A 21,070-nucleotide genomic window follows, 5' to 3' on the forward strand; every position below is an offset into this window, starting at 1 on the left:
CACTGGCTTCATGATGCCAAAGAAATGAGCAATGCGCCCAAGTCACAGACTCCAAAGACCCAAGTATTCGGTACTATAGGTACATGCCGCTTAAAGCAGATTCGCAGGGTTGCACATACACACCTTAGTTCCTCATTTTTAGAGATTCTGCCACTCCTTTTGCTGGGGAAGGAGATGCTGAGAACAACTGTGTCGCAAACAAGCAGCAAGACCTCTTCTAAAGGAGATCCCAACTGCTATGTCCAGCTGGTCCGCATCGTGCCCCATGGCCTCACCACCTTCCTTTGGCAGCCATGCAGCCCATAGGCCTGGTACTGTGCTTGATCTCATTAGAACTGCTCCACATCTCGAGTTTGATGTGCTCAGAGCCAGGTAGGAAGGTAGTTGTGCAGGCTTTTTTTGCTCAGCTGTCCATGGAGGGATTTAAGGACCTGATGCGAAAAAACATTTGTAAAAACATTTGTAAAAACAGTAACGATAATTTGTTTGTCTGGCTCCTGGCTTCATCTGGCTGTGAGTTTAGGAATAGGTTTACTGAATTATTTTGGGAGATAATGCTTTTAAACAACTCTTTGATTCTGTTACTCATATCACGTTAATAACAACTAGAATGCACCTCTGAAGCAGAGTAGGAATTTACACATTTAAGCCTGGCTGTTAGAAACAAAGATCTAAGATTGCAGTGTATTGTAGAGGAAATTTGATACCATTATTCCCAAGTGCCATTTTCTCATGTAATTAAAGGCTACATTCTTTGGGGGGGGAAGAAAAAAGAAAAACCTGCACGAAGAAGCTCTGGGACGTCTTTGCTTGTACGTGCCTATGTTTGCAGCCTCAAACTGAATTTAAAATATTCTACACACACACATGCAAAGACACTTAGAAGAAGCTCTGCAGTGGCACTGCTACAACCACTTGGTACTTAAATTTTCTATTTTGAAGCTAAATCTCATAGCAAATAAGAAATGGACAGGAAAGAAAAGCACAGTAGCACTGACTCTTTAACACAAAATAATCCTAAGGCTATTTTAAATAATTCTAAAGTCTGAACCAGACCTTAGATTTATTGCTAGGGAGGGGCAAAAGTGATACACCCCCACGTTCCTCCCCTTCAGCTAAACTGGCGGGGCTCTGCAGCAGATGATGCCAACCTTTCTGACCCTGTGAGCAGCACAACATAAACATCACACGACCAAAAGCCACACGGCTCACAGTGCATCCTTCAGAGGCTGTGGGAAGGGAGAGCCCGGGGACCAGCTTGCCAGCAGGGCCTGGAGATCTCCAGTGCTGTCCCAGCCCAGCAGGAGGAGGAGTTTTTTATGACTCACGACCACAGCAATGGAGTTTTGCTCCCTGTTTAAAATCTCACTCTAGTGGCTTGGCTTTACCACTCTGGCTTTGAAAACTGACTTTAAACTTTGATGTGTGTGGTATCAGCTACTAGCAAATCCGCAATATAAATCATATCCAAACCCAGCACTCATTTTATCCCCCACAGACATCCGCAACAGACCTGAGAGAAATAAGCACAGCCAACAGACGGGTACAGTAATCCTACCTGCAAGAAGTACAAAGTGAAACCTCCGCCCCCAGCCCCTCGCACACAAACACACACCTACTTCCCTACCAAAATATGCAGAGCGTGATGCAGAGCTCAAATCTGATGGCAGTCAGTATAAATTGTAAAAGACAGCTGTTGGGCTGCAGCGATGGAGAATCCTAAGGAGATGCTCCAACTGATGAAGAGGCCCAAAGGAATTATTGTAGGTGACCTGCTAGATCAATCTCTTAATGTTATTGCAATAAATAAGAAATTATTCATCTACATCAACATCTACAGTTGTGCAGTTTAGAATTTTCAGTTCTTTTGTAATTCAAGTAAATCAGTGCAAATATTGATATTCCTGATTTTACTCATTCATTATTTGAGGCATGAGAGGGTCTTTTCCCCAAAATACGAGGTATTTGGAAGTATGTGACTGTGAAATACTCCATCATTTTTTTTTACTTATCCATTCTGTTATTCTTTTTCACTTGCGTCAGTGCGTAGCACTTAGAAACAAACAGGAATGTTTTGAGAACTTGGCTTCTAATGGTCTAAAAACAACGATGCTTTTTTAAAACAAAGTATGGTCTTGGCACTTAGCAGACAGTCAGAGATGGGGGGCTCAGCACTGTTCATGTTTTGAGTTTTATGCTGACAATATGCTTTGCCCTAATAGTTTCTTCGAGACAAAGATTAGAAAGCAGTCTGGGGAGATAAAGAAATGTCACCCAAGCTTGCTCAATAAATACTTACGAGTAAAATTGCACTGACCTTTACCTGCAGTATGTTCCCTACAGCATTACACCACAGCCTTTAGCATCTCCTGAAGCAGCCTTTGCCCTTTCAATGGCAACAAGTGTTTCTATACATTGGTCTTAATACTGGTGTGATGTTCCCTTACTCCACTGTCAACCTACCTAAAAAAAAAAAAAGGCACCTCAGTTATCAAAGGTTAGAAACTTACTTCCAATTGTTTGACTTCATTTCAGGGTCTCACAGCAGGCTTTGGGCACTGTAATGTGCAGTTGCTCCCTTAAGGAAAGCCACTGGCTTGACTTCTGTAACTCAGTGGTGTGATGAGCTCGCTGCCAGTCTCTGCACCCCAGCAGCAAAGCAAGAAACAAAGCAGCACCTACGTTGATGAGAGTCCTCAGAGCATGGACAGACAGCAAGTTTCCTTGCATTTCGTTGCAGTTTCAAGCTATCGTGCCACTTCACGGACTAAATAGAGAAGACTGAGTGGATTAATGTAGGACAGGTGCTGATACCCTGTACTTTGCAGCAGTGTAAGCTTACTTCGTGTCCTCACTTAATTTCAACTGAGTATATTACTGACAGCGTTTTTTAAATCCCCCTCGGTGAACACATCCTGACTGGATAACGGATTGTAATTTCACAGGGTAAGATCAAGTAACCACATTATCAGAAGCTGATCAGCCACTAAATAAGGATGATGAAAAGAAATACAATAATGCAAAGCCATTTCCCACAAATGGCAGCAGTACAGCACTGGCAAATCCAGGCTCTTATGGCTGAGGTTAAATGCATCTTTCTTTTGTGTAAAACCATTATGTGCAACGTGAAGTTGGAGTTACTTGGAATAGTTTCAAGAAAACAAAATGTTTTTCAAATATGCAGTTTGCATTCACGCTGAAGCAATTCCAAAGATTTATTCATTCGGATGGAAAGATTTTGATGGTGCGAACAATCTGGTCTCTCTAATAATTTCTGACCAGTAAGAGAGAAGAAAAGCCTTGGCTAGAACACCTGCAGCATTCGAAAAATTTCAGCAATAAAAAATATTCAAAAGGTTTTGTTTGCTAATGTAGAATATAAAAAAATCCTGAAACCTCAATAATTGGCACAAAATATAATCATGTTTTTGTTTTTGTTTTTTTTTTTCAGACTTTTCTATCCATAGATATGTTAAAAGGTTTATAATGGCAAAAGGAAACCTAGCTTCTGTTTTAGAATCTTACTTTTTATCTGAAGTTCTTGGGGTGATTGGTCTTTTATTACTTTTTGAAATGTTATGTGTTATTTCTTCTTACACAAGAAGCCAAATCGTTCTTAGTATTTTTCATTTCAGGGCTTCATTAATTGGGTTTCTGAAACATCTGTCAGCGTAACCTCCTTCTTTCACAAACTTCCAAGTTTTCAGAAAAGTTGCCATTTAGTATGACATTTTTAATATTCAGTCTCAGCCTGAAAATTAATCTTGAGCTAAAAGAAAAATGATCAGTCTTTACTTTTATATTTATTGACTAAATATATATATATATATATATATATTCTTGTGACATTTTTCTCTCAAAGCAGGATGATTCTGAGAAACAGCAGAATTCCTGAAAACTTGGAATTAGACAAGCAAACAAAAGAGGATTTTATTTATTTAATTCAAGCAGTGCCAGTGCCAGTTTTTCTCAAGCTTGAAATGTTTGGAAAATGCAGCAAAATTAAAAAACAAAGGCAAACATGCTCATCAAATTGAATTACTCTGTGTGTTTTTTTTCTGTTTCTTCCTCCTGTTTAGTCTCTTCTGCCTACACAGCTACAGCATCCACCCCCCAGTTTAGTGCTCTTTTTGTTGCGTACATATCGGATGTAGAAAGATGTTTCTCCTGAGATCAGACTGCTTTCTTGGCAGGGCTAGGGCCCGGTCCAGCATGGGAAACAGTGTTCAGACTGTTCTGCTGGCAGTAGAAGTAGGTGACAACAGCCCGGGTATTGCCTGCAGTTTGGCAGCATTGCCCTTTAAAGATTACCACCTATCAAGCCTGCCATCTTCACAGCACCTGGGGCCACCACATAACCTGAAATAAAGCCTGCTGAGACAGCTGCCTCCCCTATGCAAGGTACAACGCTGAATGCCCCTCCACGACCTGCCTGTATGAGCTCTAAGCCTCCCTCAGTGCCACTGCTAATCACCAGACAGAAGTGCAGACACAAAGAAGTGTGCCTTACGGTCTTACGCCACACAGCATCCTGGAACTTGGAAGTTGAACGTGGAAGTTGAGAAGAACAGGGCTTTAAACTTGAGCTCCATGTGAAAACGGTACTGTTAGCTCCAGAAATGCTTCTGTGGCTTCTCGTGAAACACCTGTGTTCATAGTGAGAAAGCATTTTCCACCTGTTTTTCTATTGCTGACACATACCTGTTTATTCACGCTTTTCTTTATTACAAACGATGTTTGCACAGAAGCATTTTAAAGCCCCCAAAATTGCTGCCTGTACAGCAAAGTTGGCAGGGAAGAATGCACTAATTTGTGTGAAGCTAACGATGCACAGACTTCCCTCATCCTTTTGCAAATCAGGAAGCAGAGAGGCTTGCCGTTTGTATTAGTTAGCATGTGACAACTCAGCAATAAGTACTTTGGCTCTGAGGACAAGCAAAGCTAAAGCGGACGGTTGCCACAGCAGACTTTAAAACCTTGACAGGAGCCGATATGTGAGCTTGGGCTGCCAGAAGACAGCACTTGTTGCTTGACACGTTAGGACAGCAGTGTGTCACTCAACACCTCTGGAGCCCGAGTTTCAGTTTAACAGCTCCTAGTCAGGAATGGCTGGGACCAGCTTGCAAGCGGTTTCAGGACAGCTACCGTGTGGTTACATCCAGCTGTCAGAATTATCTTTGCTTAAAAAAAAAAATAAAAAAAAATAGTCGAATCTGCTGTTAGGCTGACAACTGTCTCTATAAGGCACTCTTGCAATTTCCGTAACCGTTCTGGGGACAGGGTCATACAGACAGATGTGACAAGGAGAGCTGTGGCATTTAACAGCCTGGGAAACAACACGGGCAGATTACCTGTAAACTGTCAGCATGCTTTGCCAGGCCTTCCTGCTGCAGAAAGCAACTCGGTTCAAACAAACGCCTTCAAAAATGCTCTAAAATACATCCCCTGGGTAGAAACAATACACCCCGCTGTGTGGAGTACTCTAAATGGCTGAAGATGCTGCCCGTATGTAAAGGGAACATGAGGGAGGATTTAGCATCACATTTGCAATCTTCTAGGACTAGAAATCTGCCAGTGGAAAGGGAAAATCAACAGCCGCATAGCGGAGCCTGATGCAGTTACTGTTAGTTCTACAAGCTGATGAGATACAGAATTTGTTTTCAACAAGGAAGCTCTCCGAGCACCCTGGCTCACCTCTGCCATCTTACAATGGGAGACCAAAGTGCCCACATTTGGAAGGATGTACGCCCTTCAGCCCACTTGCTAGGTATCCTATACAACTTTATTAAATAAGTGACCCTTTGCCCTGTCTAAAAAGCGATGAAATACAGCTTTGCTTTTTCTTTCCTGACCATCAGCTCTTTTTCTGTACGCCCAGCACCTCAAGTTGTCAGGCAGTTGGTAAGCCATGTAGTGCTGCAGATGTACCAGGCATAAACCTGGTGTGATGCTCTACTGCACTGACTGGCAGGGATGAGCCAACGAGGGCTCCTCGCTGTGCATGCATGACAGAGCCACGCTGCACCCTCACATCCTCTGCCTTTTTCTCTTTCCAGAGCTGCAGACAACTACGGGCATCGCTGCCGTACAAAAGACCGTGCTCCAATTTGCTTTCCGCTGTGACTTTCCACGGAGAGCAAACCACATACGAGCGCCACAGATGCTGTGTGAGAGCCCACCTGGTTTACCAGTCTTTGTGCCAGAGCTCTTGGCACTCTGTCAGCCCCGAGAGGAACTGGCTGTGCCTGCAAGTGTCTTTACAGATAAAGAACCTGCTTTGCTGATGCTGCTGTCAATAAAAAGGAATTGGGGGTTTCATTCTGTTCTCCAAAAGCTGATTTTGCATGCAAAAGCACAACAGCTAAGAACAGACACTGAAAATAACTAGTAAAGGGACATGATCACAGTCCGCTTTGTGTTTTTTTTTCTTTGCAGATTTAGCTGGTACAGAGCTCCCAGCTTCAAGGTGAACTGTTGATGTATACAGTTTTAGTAATAAAAAATGGCCTCGGGTTTCTAATAAGCATTTGAATTCACAGCATTTACAGCAAAGCAGACTGACCCCTGGTGTATGAATTTGGTTAAGCTAAGCATGGGACTACCTAACTACAGGGAACCACAAGCTCAGCCTCAAAATATTTCTTTCAGAGGACTTCCTTGGCAGACTAACACCAATTTAAAATTAAACACTTAGTTCTTCAGCCAGAATAAAAATAAAAATTTAATGAATAGGGCCAAAAAAAAAAAAAATTGTTTCTCTCAAAGTTTCTCCCAGAAAACATTTCTGTTTTCAGCTAGCTGTAGCACTGGAATAATATGAGATGTGCTCAAGGGTAAAAAAGAATCTGTGTCTAAAGAGGAAAATAGCAGCATTCTTCTATCTTCCTTTTGCACAGTCTACCAGTACGCACTGATGACATTATCATTTTTGTTCTTACACGATAACTAGTGCACCACACCTTTTTAAAACACTCCTAAACAAAGGGAGAGGTTCTTTTACGAAGAGTAGAGGAGGCCCCCGGAATCCTACAGACAAACCCAGCACGTCCGGTGTTGTAGGGGAATATCGCCAGCGGGATGCCGCACAGACCTGCCAGCCCCTTGGGTCAGGAGACAAGCTGGGCTCCTCAGGCCCAAGTCTGAAGTCAGCACTGCTGAGATGCTGATAAAGAAGGAGCCAGGCATCTTCCCCAGCAAAATATTTAGCAGTTGCTTTAATAATGTGCTGTGTATCACTACAGGGCAAGTTCTGAGCCAAAAGTTGATCAGTTCCTACTTGATAATCTTTAGACTTCATGAGACAAAGTTTTCAGGTTTGATAGTTTTTCACGTGGAACTACTTTTTATAGCTGTCTGTTGAGAAATGCTATGCAAGAAGGCAAAATCTTCAGAAGCAGCATGTGCCTCATTTTCAATAGCTCTGTCAGCTTGGTCCCAGAGAAGCTGAAGTACAGTTTACATCTCTCCCTTCTGAAATCGAACAACGGATAGCAACAATACAGGACAATATAAAAGTGCCAGTAAAGCATCTGTAGCTACTTAGAACAACAGAACAAGCAGAAAGTCATTAGTAAGACTACTAAAACCCACAAATTAAATTATGTATTTCTCCCCCGAGGAAAATGGGAGATCGAGCATCGTAACTATTCCACAGGCAAAGACCATCTGGGCAGAATTTTGAAAATCATAGTGAGTGCGTTCATGTGGACTGGGCGTTTGGCCAGAGGGAGCTTACCAAAAACTGAAGCCCTCAGGGGGCTCAAAGGCAGGTGACCTAGAGGCTGAGCAACAGGAGCAGCCAGAAGGAACTTGGTTTGGATTGAATAACACCAGCATGTTTGTGTCCTTGAGTAAAAGTGTCACGATAAAGCAGTTAAAAATTAAATCTCTCAAAACCTAAAAAAGATAGTAACATTTTATGGGATAAAGAGTTTTTAATTCAGTTATTTTTAAAGCCCTCATTCAGATGTTTTTAGCCTAGGAATGAATAAAACACGTCTGCTCACACCATCCAGCACAGGGTACTGCTTGCTGCACCCTTCCTACATAGTCGGTGGATAGAAGACAAATCAAAGCCTCTAAACTGGTCATCTTCTCTTAATTGTCCTGGGAAAGAAACACACTCTTGTAATGTGGATTTGCATGCCTATGGTTGAGCTCTCTGAATATCCCTTTAAATGTACAACATCAGAAATCCATGAGGAGTGAAAGCTCTGCTTTCTGATACACTTCAGTTGATTCATGGCCTAAATTTGGGGATTTGCAAACTTCTCAGAAAAAGGATGCAAGGATCCCAAACTGTAGGCAATCAGAAACTGTACCTGAGGTTTCAGCTCCTAAAAAACTTTCCAGTATGAGAGGAATCCCCCCAGACTTAAGACAAGTTACCACACCTGCCACCACAAAGCAAAGGACAAGGCCACCATTCCAAAGTTAACAGTCAGACAAGGTTTGTTTATGTTTGTTTGTTTGTTTTATCATGAAAACATCTGCATGCATCTATTAGCCTCAGCACATCTATTTCCATTGCTTAGTGGGTAACCAGGATCAAAAATCTGGTCTTTCATTTTCAGCACATAGTCCTATTAGCAATAAATTCATATATAAAATAAAAGCCTATTTTGAGAGATGATTTTTAAAGATGAATGTGTATAATTCTGTTTGCAAAGCAAATGGTCAGGTTAGGTTTAATTCATCTATGTCGAAGGCCATGAGAGTTGCTGTATGAGAGACAAATACAATTATCTTTACCACAAGAATAAATGCATAATGAAATCCTAGCTTTCCCTCTTTAAAGTAACACACTCCACAGTAAGCATGGATTTAGGCAAAGCAATGGTCCCCGGCCACACAGCACACGTTTAATGAAGTTACTCCTCAGCTGTTTGCTGCTGAACTGAACTGAGCCAAAATCGAGATGAGCTAACTGAGTTTGTGAGCACTCCTAGCCCGTTAAGTGGAAGCCTCCTCTGACAGAAAACGCTGTGCTGTTCCAATCTAAAAAGTTTGTCAGCTTATTGAGAGGACAACTGCTCTACCCTTCCACAGAACCATTAGAGCAGAAGGCAATCACAGGAAGGAATTAAGAGAGATTTGTGGTCAGACCTCCCATTAGGATTGCTCAGACCAGATGGATTTGTACAAGCCCAGGATCTCTCCCTTTGCCTTGCCACGTCCTGGCCATCAACAGCCTTGGCATGGGTGCACTGAGAGAAAGCCAACAGCACTTGTGTGCCTTGCAATTAATAAGCAAGGTTTTAATTTACCTATAAAAAATATGTTCTAGAAAGCTGATGAAAAACCATTTTATTAACTAAACAAAGTTTCCCAGGGCTGAATAAATGACCCCAAAATTACATCGTCCATCTGATCTCAGAAGGGAAGCCTTTTAGTTTCAGAAAAAAAATCAAGACTTTTTGCATGGAAAATCATGTCACTGGAACAGTATGCACTGCAAAATGGAGCTTTAATAGTCAATAAAGCCAGAAAAAGCCAGTGCTTGCTACCTCATAGCTAGCAGGTTTTCAAATTATGGAATTCATCTGTCACACTCCACTTAGCATATCTGTATCACTTCACTCAGTAATGCCACCATCAGATAGCTATTTTAATAGTAAAAGAGTAAATGAATAGTGTAAAGGGTAATAGAATGGGGGAAAAAAAGAGACAAGACAATTAAATCAAGATCTTTTTTTTTTTTTCTCTAACACTAAAGATTTCTCTTTAACATGTCTTTAAATGGGGACAAATGTAAAAAAAAAAAAAAAGGGGGGGGGTCTTATTTAACAAGGTGATTCACTTGACACAGGAGGAATCTTCAAGGTTATTTCAGGGGCAGATGTCCAGAGGTGCTTGCACTGCAGAAGTGTAGGTGGACATAGAGGATTTCACTGCATGGACAAATGATTTGCAGAAAGCAAACTGTGATCTGATCTTCAGAGTGACTTAGGACTTGTCCCTACAATTCAGAGCCTGCACCTTTACAGCCTTTTTTCTCTGTGGCAGATGACAAGCAGTGGTCTTTGGACAGCCTTCAAGATCTAAGCTGTAAACTCTCAAGCCCCTTTGAGCAGGCTGGCTGTGCACACACTGCCACCTGCCTGGGCTGACCGGCGCAGTGACGGAGCCAACTTAGTCCTTGGACTCTCCACAGCAGAAGCAGTTGAATATGCAAACTGGCAGGAGCCTCAGGCAGTTCTCCAAATGTGCATCCACATGTTCTCCCCTTCCCCAAATGCTTATATTACACCGGACAGGAAAAACACCTTTCTTGAGGAGAAGGTGCAGAAACAGGGATTAAGCATGCAGGAGGATCCCTTGCTGGGTAAAACACCTTGCTTGCTTTGTCTATTTTCCTGGTGGCTGGCTTACAAGAGCAGCACAGACCACAGCCACCCTGCTTAGTATTACAAGGAGGTACCCAACCTTCCCTGTGCTCCAAGCTGGGGAAAAAGCATACAAGCCAGCTTTACTACGGGAGGTGAGGGCCAGCGAAAAGGTGGGTTCTCCTCACCCCACCACTCACATTTTGTTAGCACAGCTGAAACCATCAGGAGGCTTTAGCAGCTACTGGGTTTTGCACTGAAAAGCTGAGTTTCCCTCAGTTCCTTTGGTTCTAGCGCTCACTTTGGCAGGAGAGGCAGCACAAAATGCTGCCCCAGCCTGAAAACTGAGAGCTGCAACATTTCGTGTTTTGTTTTTAACCTGCCCTCAGGTGACCATTCCCACACCATGCAATGCGTGGGGGCTCAGGGAGTGAAGATGACAAAGAAAGAAGCATTCAGAGAATGATTTCTAAGGTAAACCCCTGTAATGTGTAGCCTACACATAAAATCCACAGTGCCACGTTTACTAACCAGCCTAGTAGAAAAGACTCCTAGTATCTTCTTTACATCTTCCCATGCCTTTTCATAAAATAAAGTGCGCCTATTGCACAAGAGATTATCTGAATTTTTCAAAAGATCTTCTGTTCATTATTTAATAGAACAAGAGAGCATACATTTGGGGAATATAAAAATGTTTTATTCACTATCTTCAGCTGACTCTTATTTTTCCTCTACCCCAGTAATAGAGTTAATACATTTGTATGCATTCTCAATGTAATATTTCACATTCCACCTGCAGATGTATCTTTTTGTCTTTGAAACATCTATGAAATGCATTAAATAATCACTGTAAGCCATCTTTTGTTGATAACTTTATCATTTTACTGCCCTGAATTATTCATACAAATCCAACATCATCTTGCTATATTATTACAGGAAAGCAATTAAAGTAGACTGTGTGATTTGGAGAAAATAGAAATACCTCTATTCTGTCGCATATAGCAGGTAGTCTCCATTCCCTGCTCAGGTCAGTGTCAGAAAATATTGGTCAGAAGTTTGCAGATGTATTTGGGGTGGAGGTGAAGGGAATTGTTTTTTCAGAAGTGGTACAGGGTTGGCATGGCATGGTCTGCCTCCAGTTAAGCTCATGGCTCCTGCCTGCTGCAAGGCACCTGCAGGTCCCAAATGGCAGCTCACAAAATCCCAGCTTCATCCCAGCAGAGGGAAGTGGCTGATGTTAAAAATGCGGCCACTGGATTCAGGTGGCTCAACACCTCTGTAGTGTTTTCATGTACCTGTGAACACCACTGATCCTTTAATATCAGCCTGTAAATTGAAGTCTACGTTGCGACTTACTTTATGGAAGAACACGAGCCAATCTGAGCACCAATCTACTTGCATTTGTTTGAAATTTGTGTTTCTTTCACAGGGCACTCTTTATACAAGAAAAGAGTACTCAATATATGTGTGGTTTTTTGTTGTTTTTTTCAACAACTCAGGGTACACTGAAAAAAATCAATGGCCGCTCTAGAACACATATTAAAGTAATGGATTTTGCTGATTTAAAGAAATCAGGACAGAAGTGGGAAATCTGCAGAATCGGTACAGTTTTTGTGTTTAGACCAGATTTAATGCAAACATGTCAGAGGAAACAGGAATTGCCCCACACAGCCTCATACAGCCGGACATAAAAAATCAATCCCACTGATGAAGGGCACTAGCAGAAAATGGAAGTATTCCACAGGAAAACATCTCATAAAAACTCAACTTCAAAAGATTTTGCTATTAGAAAGCATAAATACATTACAATTCTACATATATATATACTTCACTGGTTCAAGTAACGAATTATTCTTTGTACTAGAAACACCACAGAAGTTAATGAAACATTTTCTTACTCTGTAGAGACCTATTTTGGGTAATAACCAGAAAACTGAAAAAAAAAAAAAAAGTAAAAGATCTTGCCCAGGCTGTTTAAATTCTGGGAAAAAAAAAAAAAAAAACTTTGAAAAGCCAAATCACATTTTTAAAAAAAAGAATACACACAGAAACTCCTTCTCTGCCCCTCTCCCCTACATCAGCAACAGTACCTTTTCTAGAGATGACGAGGTGGGATCACAGAGCACATGGAGACTGAGTAGCCAAGTAAAAATAATTAATAATATAATAATATAATTCAACCTAGACTTTTTTTTTTTTTTAAAAAAAAGGGTTCTAAAAGGTTCTAACAAGTCACTGTCTCTGTCATTTTCACAATGAAGCATTGGTGGTCGAATAGGCCTTTATTCACATACAGCAACACAGAGCATAAAATAAACCAGGGAGTTGGCAGGTTAGCTGAATGTAACATGCTGGGTAATTTATTACGCACAGCTCCCTAATGAGCTGTGAAATAAATTCAGATTTGGCCATTTTAGTAAATTCAGAATAATCTCGATCTCTCAAATATCTGAGCTAATGATTCACAGTTTGTTCACAAACGGAAATGTCACTCCCCTAGTCTGTTGCTACTGGTTTTAATGTCAAGGGATCAGTAACAATTCTGTAGCTCTTCTTTGCACTGTAGGGATGCCTAAATGCTTCAGCCAAGCTCAGCCTTCCTTCCTGACAGGACAGCACAGACACTTCACAGTGTCTTCACTGCAAAGTAGACCTTTTCTAAGAACTTTGAGACAGATCTGAAAACATCTTTTGATCTGAGAACTTTGGTAAAGGCTATCCTGCCTAGTTTTTTCACGCACTTATTGCCACTTTTTAACCAGAAAACTGGTTACTATCTGTTTTGTGTTTGGGTTTTTGGGGGTTGGATTTTTATATTATTTTTTTTTCAGAAGTGAAAGGAGCAGTTACACATGAGCAAAGGTATCAAAAACATACGGATACTTGCTTATGATTCTCAAAAATACATGGCATAAAACCATTCTTTGGCTAAGATGCACATATTATTTGCTATAACTATAGGGAAGTATTAAATGTGATGAGCCCAAGACTGCTAACCCTCAGCTGGCTCAGCCCCATGGTAACTGTAAATTCATATGCCACAAACACACAAACCTCTCTCAACCTGCAGGATATTTGTATTCCATCACACCCCATTTTAAAAGTCTCAGGCAAAGATGATTTTGCAGACTATTATATTTCATTAGCAAGAATCTTTCTGGATACTCATTTACAATTTTCCCTTCCTTAATTAAGTCCAACTACTTCTGGTTACACCTTTGTGTGCTTCATTAAATCATTTCATTTCCTCCTTGGTATTTAACAGCCTTTGGTTATTTGCAGACTGCTGAGCTCCATTCTCACCCTTTAGGTTGGCTAGTGGCCAAAACTAAACTAGCTAGCTCAGATCCTCAGATGGCATAAATCACTTTGGTACTTTTAATCTTCTCATACTGTACAAGTTGCTCATTCCAAGTCAATGATCTGCTCATCAATTTCTTTCTCTGTCAGCTCTGACCTCTGCCTACTGATAACACACAGCCCAGACTCAGCACGACATTCGAGAGATGACTGCACCAGAGAATTTCTGTACAGGCAGCTCTGAATGGCACTGCCTTTTCTAAATGGGTTGCAAACCAATGATGTCTAATCCTAGATGCTATCAGCTCTCTGTCTCCTTCAAGATTTTCTTCTTGTCTTGTATGTAAGTTTTCAACAAATTCACTGGGGAAAAAAAAAAAAGGTAACTTATTTACACATACAGTTTTGTAATTTCTCCTTGATTAAATATATTTGTCTTTCTCATAGAACGTAGTGATAGGACAAGGAGTAATGTCTTCAAACTAAAAGAGGGTAGATTTAGATTAGATGTTAGGAGGAAAATCTTCACTCAGAGGGTGGTGAGGCACAGGCTGCCTAGAGAAGCTGTGAATGTCCCTTCCCTGGAATTGTTCAAGGCCAGTCTGGATGGGGCTTTGAGCACCCTGGTCTGGGTTTTTTGCACTACACATCGGTCTGGGCTGCAGCTTGAAACTACCCAGCAAATTTTTCAACTCATGAAACACAGGGAAAATGAAGTACATTTTCTGTTAGAGAACTCTTCCTTCCTGAGCAGGATCTTCCCTTCTTTTCCCCCAGCTTTGCTTGGTTTAATTCTGCTGCTCACAGTAACATGCACCAACATGGCCACAGGACTGATTGCCTCCTAAACCATCCTGTGCAGTAAATCAGACCTGCAGAGATTTTAAGCATGAACCTTGCAAGGCTGGAGGTTTTTGAGGTTTCCTGGAAAGATCAGCCTCTTGGAGTAGAGAGGTTATGTGAGAGTATCAGTTTTCATTACCAGAAAGTTTAAGCTTCTCCTCTTTGAAGCCCAAAGCATGATGATCTTAATGTCAGTGTTGGCAAGGCTGGCACTGTCTATCTTAGCAGAGAAGAGCTGCAAGATCCTGGAAAGATGCTTAATTTTACATGTGACCCATTCCAATGGGAATGCAAAGATGACAACTTTCACCCATGCAAAGAATTCTTGCCATGACAGGCAATCAGATGTGCCACAAAGGATTGGTCTCACTCCAACTTGCTTCCCCTGCCAGTCCAAATATTTTTAATGCTTTTCTCTTTCCCTCCACAATCCATACACATCCATACGCATACACTCCTTTCTTGACATCTTTACCTCTGCAATCCCATAACTAACCCAAAACTAACCCAAGAGTCAATAAGGAAGCTCCAAAGTGTGCGCTTCTTGGGGGGGGGGGGGGGGGGGGGGGGGGCGGGGAGGGGGGCGGATTGTGGTTTTATACTGTGCCTCAGCTTCTGTCAGCAGCCAGCTTCTCACTCAGGTAACCCCTGTGAAAGCCTCAGGCAGCTACATGTGTGGTAAAAGCAAAGGGATCCCAACAGAACTTAAGGTCGATGGTCCAGTGCCTGAAACACTGGTGCTGCTTTCTCAGCTGGGGTTTCCAGTTTCTTCCACAGCACACATAAATGTTATGGTAGGCCAGTGACATGGAAATAAGCTCTTTGCCTTCAGTTTTAGAGAAGTTTTACCTCAAGACCTTATCTAATTGGGATGTAGTCACTTCAAAAAGATTTGAGAAGGCATTATCAACAGCATCCCGCAATGCCTGTTTTAATTAAGCTGCGTTGAACCAACTGCACTTTGAGCTTCTTATGCCTTTGTTTGCTGGGTATGAATCATCTTCATCATTTGTGATTTCATTCTTTCACTGATGGAAAAGATAGCAGGAAAGGATTCCTCAGCATTGATTAACTAAGCCCTCACCCCATTGCCCTTGGTAAGTTTAAAGAGAACTTGAGGTTATAATCATCTTTATCACTGCACATTGCACAGCCACGCGTTTTTTTCCATCTTTCATTTTATCACATCATGACTTTGCACTTAAAGGAGCTCTGCTAAAGCGACCATCCCCTCTCACTGAATCCCCCTTCAGTGAACATGGTTTTATGAAAGTGCTTATTATGGTGTGGAGAACATAACATTAATCATTAATAAATCTCTGCTCCATCCCACACTGCCTGCCTGACCTGGGGCTGCTCAGGTTGGGTTACAGGCACAGCAGGACTGTGCCTGTTCCGAAGACCAGTGAATCCCACAGGCCTGGCTTTGTTTTTTGAGGACAGCACTGACGGCAAACGCCTGAGCCTGCAAAAGCACTTCAGAGCCAGCAAGGTGCACAAGGGAAAGGAACAGAGCTGAGTATTTCAGGGCAAATTGCAAAAGAGACCGCTCAGGAGTTTCAGAAATAGCCCTTCCCTCAGACTCAGAGGCACAGACCCAAGTGCAAAAGCCAACTTAGCTCAACCGCTACAGACTTTATCTGGGATGAGGGATGAGCACAGCTGTGTGATTACAACTTTTAGAACACGTAAAACTCTTTTCACAGAGCAAATACTTCAACAACCAAAGTGTCCACTGTCTCTCAAGGCATGTGGAGGACCAGTGGTAATATCCTTCTGACAAATTTAGCCTAAGGAGAGCCAGCTGGCAAGGCAGGAGGGTGATAAAAGACCTTAACTACCCTCATCAACTTTTCCTGGGGTCTACAGACTTGCAGGCTCCACCTATAGCCTAACGGAAGCCTGGAGAGGTCTGGGCCCTTCCCTTCTTCCTGGGAGCTGTGTTGCAGGTAAATTGGGTCCAGCCCTTTTGCTCTCTGGGTTTCTGAGTTTGCTGTGGGAGCTGTTTCATTCGTGCATGCCTGCCTGATGGTCTCTGGACTGCTGCTGGGACTTCATACTGCTACCAGCCCTGCTCCGCTTGGCAGCGTGACCACACTGGTGAAGCTGCTGCCTTGCCTGCACTGTGGATCTCTGTGTTCCCTGCTTGTCCTCCTGGGTGGAGCAGCCCTGGTTTTCCTGCACCCTGCCGCTGGCCTCCTGACTCCAAAGTACCAGGTGCTCTCATGGCTGGATAAAGCTCTGCATCCCTGGGGCAAGGGCCTGCCCAAAGACCTGTTCTAGTGTGTGTGGCGTAATGTCCCTTGCAGGGTCGTGTGTGTGTGAAAGTCCAAAAACAAATGTACCTAGAAAGTGCATTAGACAGAGCAACATAAAGCTATGGGATACTACTTAGGGCTTCTGTGTTGTCTGTTAGAGTTGGGTTGCTTTGTGAGAGCTCCTAGCCGCAATGTGAGGACCTGGCAGTCCCTGGACTGCAAGATGGCAGAGCAGGGGCTTTAAGGGAAACCACTGATGCTGAAAAGGATTTGGATAGCTGTATGTTTTTGTAGAACAGAAAGATGTTTAAATGAAGGTCTTGTTCTGTTTATGTGCTGATATTCCTCTCTAGGGAAGGCTACTGATGGGAGAATGGTTTTTGGAAGGTTTGAAGACATCTGTTTTTGTGTTCTTCCTTGTGTTTAGCTTGTTTTAGGGATACTGAGATGGTCTGTAGGATCTGATGGAACACTGCTTCCACCTCCTGGTCTCAGAAAGCAAGCTGGAATTTGACTAAGATTTTATTGTCACTATGAAGCATACCAAGCCTCCTCCTCCTTATAAGCATGAAAGCAGAGGAAAAAGGAATTATAAAGAATAAATACATGGACTGTGTTTTTTCCAGAGTTTAAAGGTGAAGTTGTACAAAGATCAGAAACTAATTAAGCTGTCTGTGTGATATTTGGTTATCTTGGATCCTAAGAGAAAAATTGATTTCTGTTGCACTGAATTGAATTACATTTTCATACTGATTGACATAAGCAGACTTTGAATCACCAAATAACCTGAGTTGGAAAGGACCTACAAGAATCATTAAGTCCAAGTCCTGACTCCACAAAGGACCACCCGAAATCAAACCACACGTCTGAAAGTGTTGTCCTAACACTTCTTGAACTCCAGCAGGCTTGCTGCCATGACTATTTTCCTTGGGATCCTGTTCCAGTGCCCGACCATCCTCTCAGTGCAGAACCTTTCCCTAACACCCAGCCTGACCCTCCCCTGTCCCAGCTCCATGCTGTTCCCTTGGGTCCTGTCGCTGTCCCCAGAGAGCAGAGCTCAGTGCCTGCCCCTCCACTCCCCTCATGAGGGAGCTGCAGGCTGCCATGAGGCCTCCCCTCAGCCTGCTCTGCTCTGGGCTGAACAAACCATGGGGCTCAGCTGCTTCTCATACATCTTCCCCTTTAGACCCTTCACCGTCTTTGTAGCCCTCCTCAGCATCTGGAGAGTGTGGACACTCTCCAATAGTTTTATGTCCTTAAATTGTGGTGCCCAGAACTGCACACAGTACTTGAGATGAGGAAACACCAGCGCAGAGCAGACCGGGACAATCCCTTCCCTCGACCAACTAGCAATGCTGTGCTTGGTGCGCCCCAGGGTACAGTTGGCTTTTTAGGCTGCCAGGGCACACTGCTGGCTCATATCTAGCTTGCCATCAAACAGAACCCCCAGATCCCTTTCTGTGGGGCTGCTCTCCAGCCTCTTGTTCTCCAGTCTGTATGTATAGCCAGGCTTGCCTGTTCCAGGAGGTGAATCCAGCACTTGTTCTTGTTGAACTTCATATCGTTGGTGATAGCGCAGCCCTTTAATTTGTCAAGATCTCTGTGCAAGGCCTCTCTACCCTTGATGGAGTGAATAGCTTCTCCAAATTTAGTGACACCCAGAAACTTATTTAGTATACCTTCAATTCCTATATCCAAGTCATTAAAAAGGCCCTATAATGGAGACCTACAGTGACTGGTTGCCAGCCTGATGTAACCCCATTTGCTATAACCCTTTGAGTCCAACCCATCAACCAATTGTTCACCCACTATATCATGTATTTCTTTAGCTATATGCTGGACACTTTATCCAGAAGGATGCTGTGAGAAACAGTAGCAAAATCTTTGCTGAAATCCAGAAAGATTACATCAACTGGCTTCCCTTGATCAACTAGGTGGGTAACCTTGTTATAAACAGCAGGCTGACCACGCATCAGCGATGTGCCCTTGTGGCCGAGAAGGCCAACGGTATACTGGGGTGCATTCGGAGTAGTGTTGCCAGCAGGTCAAGGGAGGTGATCCTCCTCCTCTGCTCAGCCCTGGTGAGGGCTGAGCGCTTGGAGCACTATGTCCAATTCTGGGCTCCCCAGTACAAAGGGACATGGAGCTCCTGGAGTGAGTTCAGAGGAGGGCCATAAGGATGATTTGGGGACTGGAACACCTGTTGTATGAGGACAGGCTGAGAGAGCTGGGCCTGTTTAGCCTGGAGAAGAGAAGACTGAGGGGAGACCTCACCAATATTTATAAATCTCTGAGGGGAGGGTGTTGAGAGGATGGAGCCGGTCTCTTTTCAGTTGTGCCTAGCAAGAGGACAAGAGGCAATGGGCACAAACTGAAGCACGGGAGGTTCCGGCTGAATATGAGGGGCACTTCTTTACTGTGAGGGTGACAGAGCACTGGGACAGGCTGCCCAGAGAGGTTGTGGAGTCTCCTTCTCTGGAGATATTCAAAACCCGCCTGGATGCCATCCTACACAATGTGCTCTAGGTGATCCTGCTCGGCGGGGGGGTTGGACTAGATGATCTTCAGAGGTCCCTTCCAACCTTGGCCATTCTGTGATTCTGTTATGAAAGGAAATTAAGTTTGTTAAACAGGACCTTCACCATGACTGCACTGTCTTTCAGGTGTTTTGTTTTGTTTTGGTTTTGCTTCTATTTGTCTTGTCAAAGTAACCATTCTCTCGCTTTAGTTCTTCAAACTATGCTGCTGAACTACTGAATGATGCTATTTTAGCACTGTATGGTTGAACAAACATTTTGTCTGAAAGGTCTTACATGAATATCACATCTTTTTCAACTAACTGGAGTTTAGACTTTATTTTTCCTAAGCAAAAGAGTATTCTTAACATCTACAAAATTATGCTGTGCTGTTATCAGCTTTCAGGTGTGGAAACTTTGTGTGAGGGGGTGAATGCAAGTAACAAAGACTTGCTTCCTTCCTTAACTGCAGTTACTTTTAAAAACACAGCTGCTGACTGGAAACCAAGCACTCATGCTCTGGAGACAGTCGGCTGTTCAAAAATGTGTTTGTGCGCACTTACATTGGTGATTTTAGGTACTGCTCAAAACTTGTGGTAGCACCCATATGTGCCCCATTGCTGAGAGACAAGCCTGAGCTCAGGGCTTGCCTGGCTTACATCTTAGCGTGTGCCAAAGGAAGCCCCTTTCCTTACCCAGGTCAGCTCAGCCAGTGACAAACACGTGTTCAAGCTGCATGGCTTCTTGCTGCTTCTAACACTCCCAGATGACACAAAACAGCTAGCTTCAGGAAGATGAGTCTTCATCTCCTAGATGGACTCATGTCAGCTGCAAGAAGGCTGCTGCATTGCAAGGGTCCAATGGCCAGCAGTGGGACATGGATATTGTGCACGTAGGGGGCAACAGCTGCTTTAGCCCCCTCACTGGCCTAATATACTAATTTATTTTTCCTGAGTTGCTCACTCAACTTCAAAATCTGAGATGCTGTTAAAGAGTAGGATCTCTCTTAGAAGGAAGGATAGCTAAGATTCTCAAACAATCTCTGGAAGCTAGCTCTCCTGGCAGTCCATATTGTTCCTCCAGCACAAAGGGAGAGGATGTTTGTATCTGTGGGTGAAGTTGCCAGTATCAGGACAAGAAAAGGAGGATGCAGTACACTGCTCTGAAGTGAACCAGGAAGATGGTCCTAGCAAAATGGAAAAGCACTGGAATATTTCTGGATGATACTAAAACTGCTTTCCTACTGTGAGAGAACTTCTTTTTGACTTGAGGGGAGAGGGAACATAGGGTGATCTGAAAACATTATCTTGCTATCTTGATGTACTTTGTAATGGATTATTTTGTCTTGACCTTTAAAGACAAGTTTGAGAATCCCCTTTCTTCCTATGGAACACAAGTACAGCTGGAAGAGCACTTGAAGCTGCCCAAGGTGTTTCTGGTCGGAATAACTTTCCGCATGCCTGACTCTTTCCACTCATTCATGCTTCTTTTGGATTCCTAGTGATCTCTGTAATGGAAATTGCATGTGGCATGTCTTTCACACTCATGGGTTTATCAAGGTAAAGCTGACAAGTTCTCTTTTCCCAGCCTTTGACTCTGCATGACAACCTGTAGTAAGTCTTAGCCACTTCCAGACAGACGACTACTTCTGTTTCCCACAAGGCTTGGGATGCTTTGTTACACTGATAAAGTGCCTGTCAGAGTGCTGGGGTTAAGTGCTGTTCAAAATACACTAAAAGTAACAGAGAAGCGGCACAAGAAATTATGATGAAAGGGAGAAAGCACTGCTAGGAGCTTGGTCACCTTATGGGGAGAACTGCACAAATTC

This window comes from Cygnus atratus, chromosome 4, assembly GCF_013377495.2.
Source record: "Cygnus atratus isolate AKBS03 ecotype Queensland, Australia chromosome 4, CAtr_DNAZoo_HiC_assembly, whole genome shotgun sequence".
Lineage (NCBI taxonomy): Eukaryota > Metazoa > Chordata > Aves > Anseriformes > Anatidae > Cygnus > Cygnus atratus.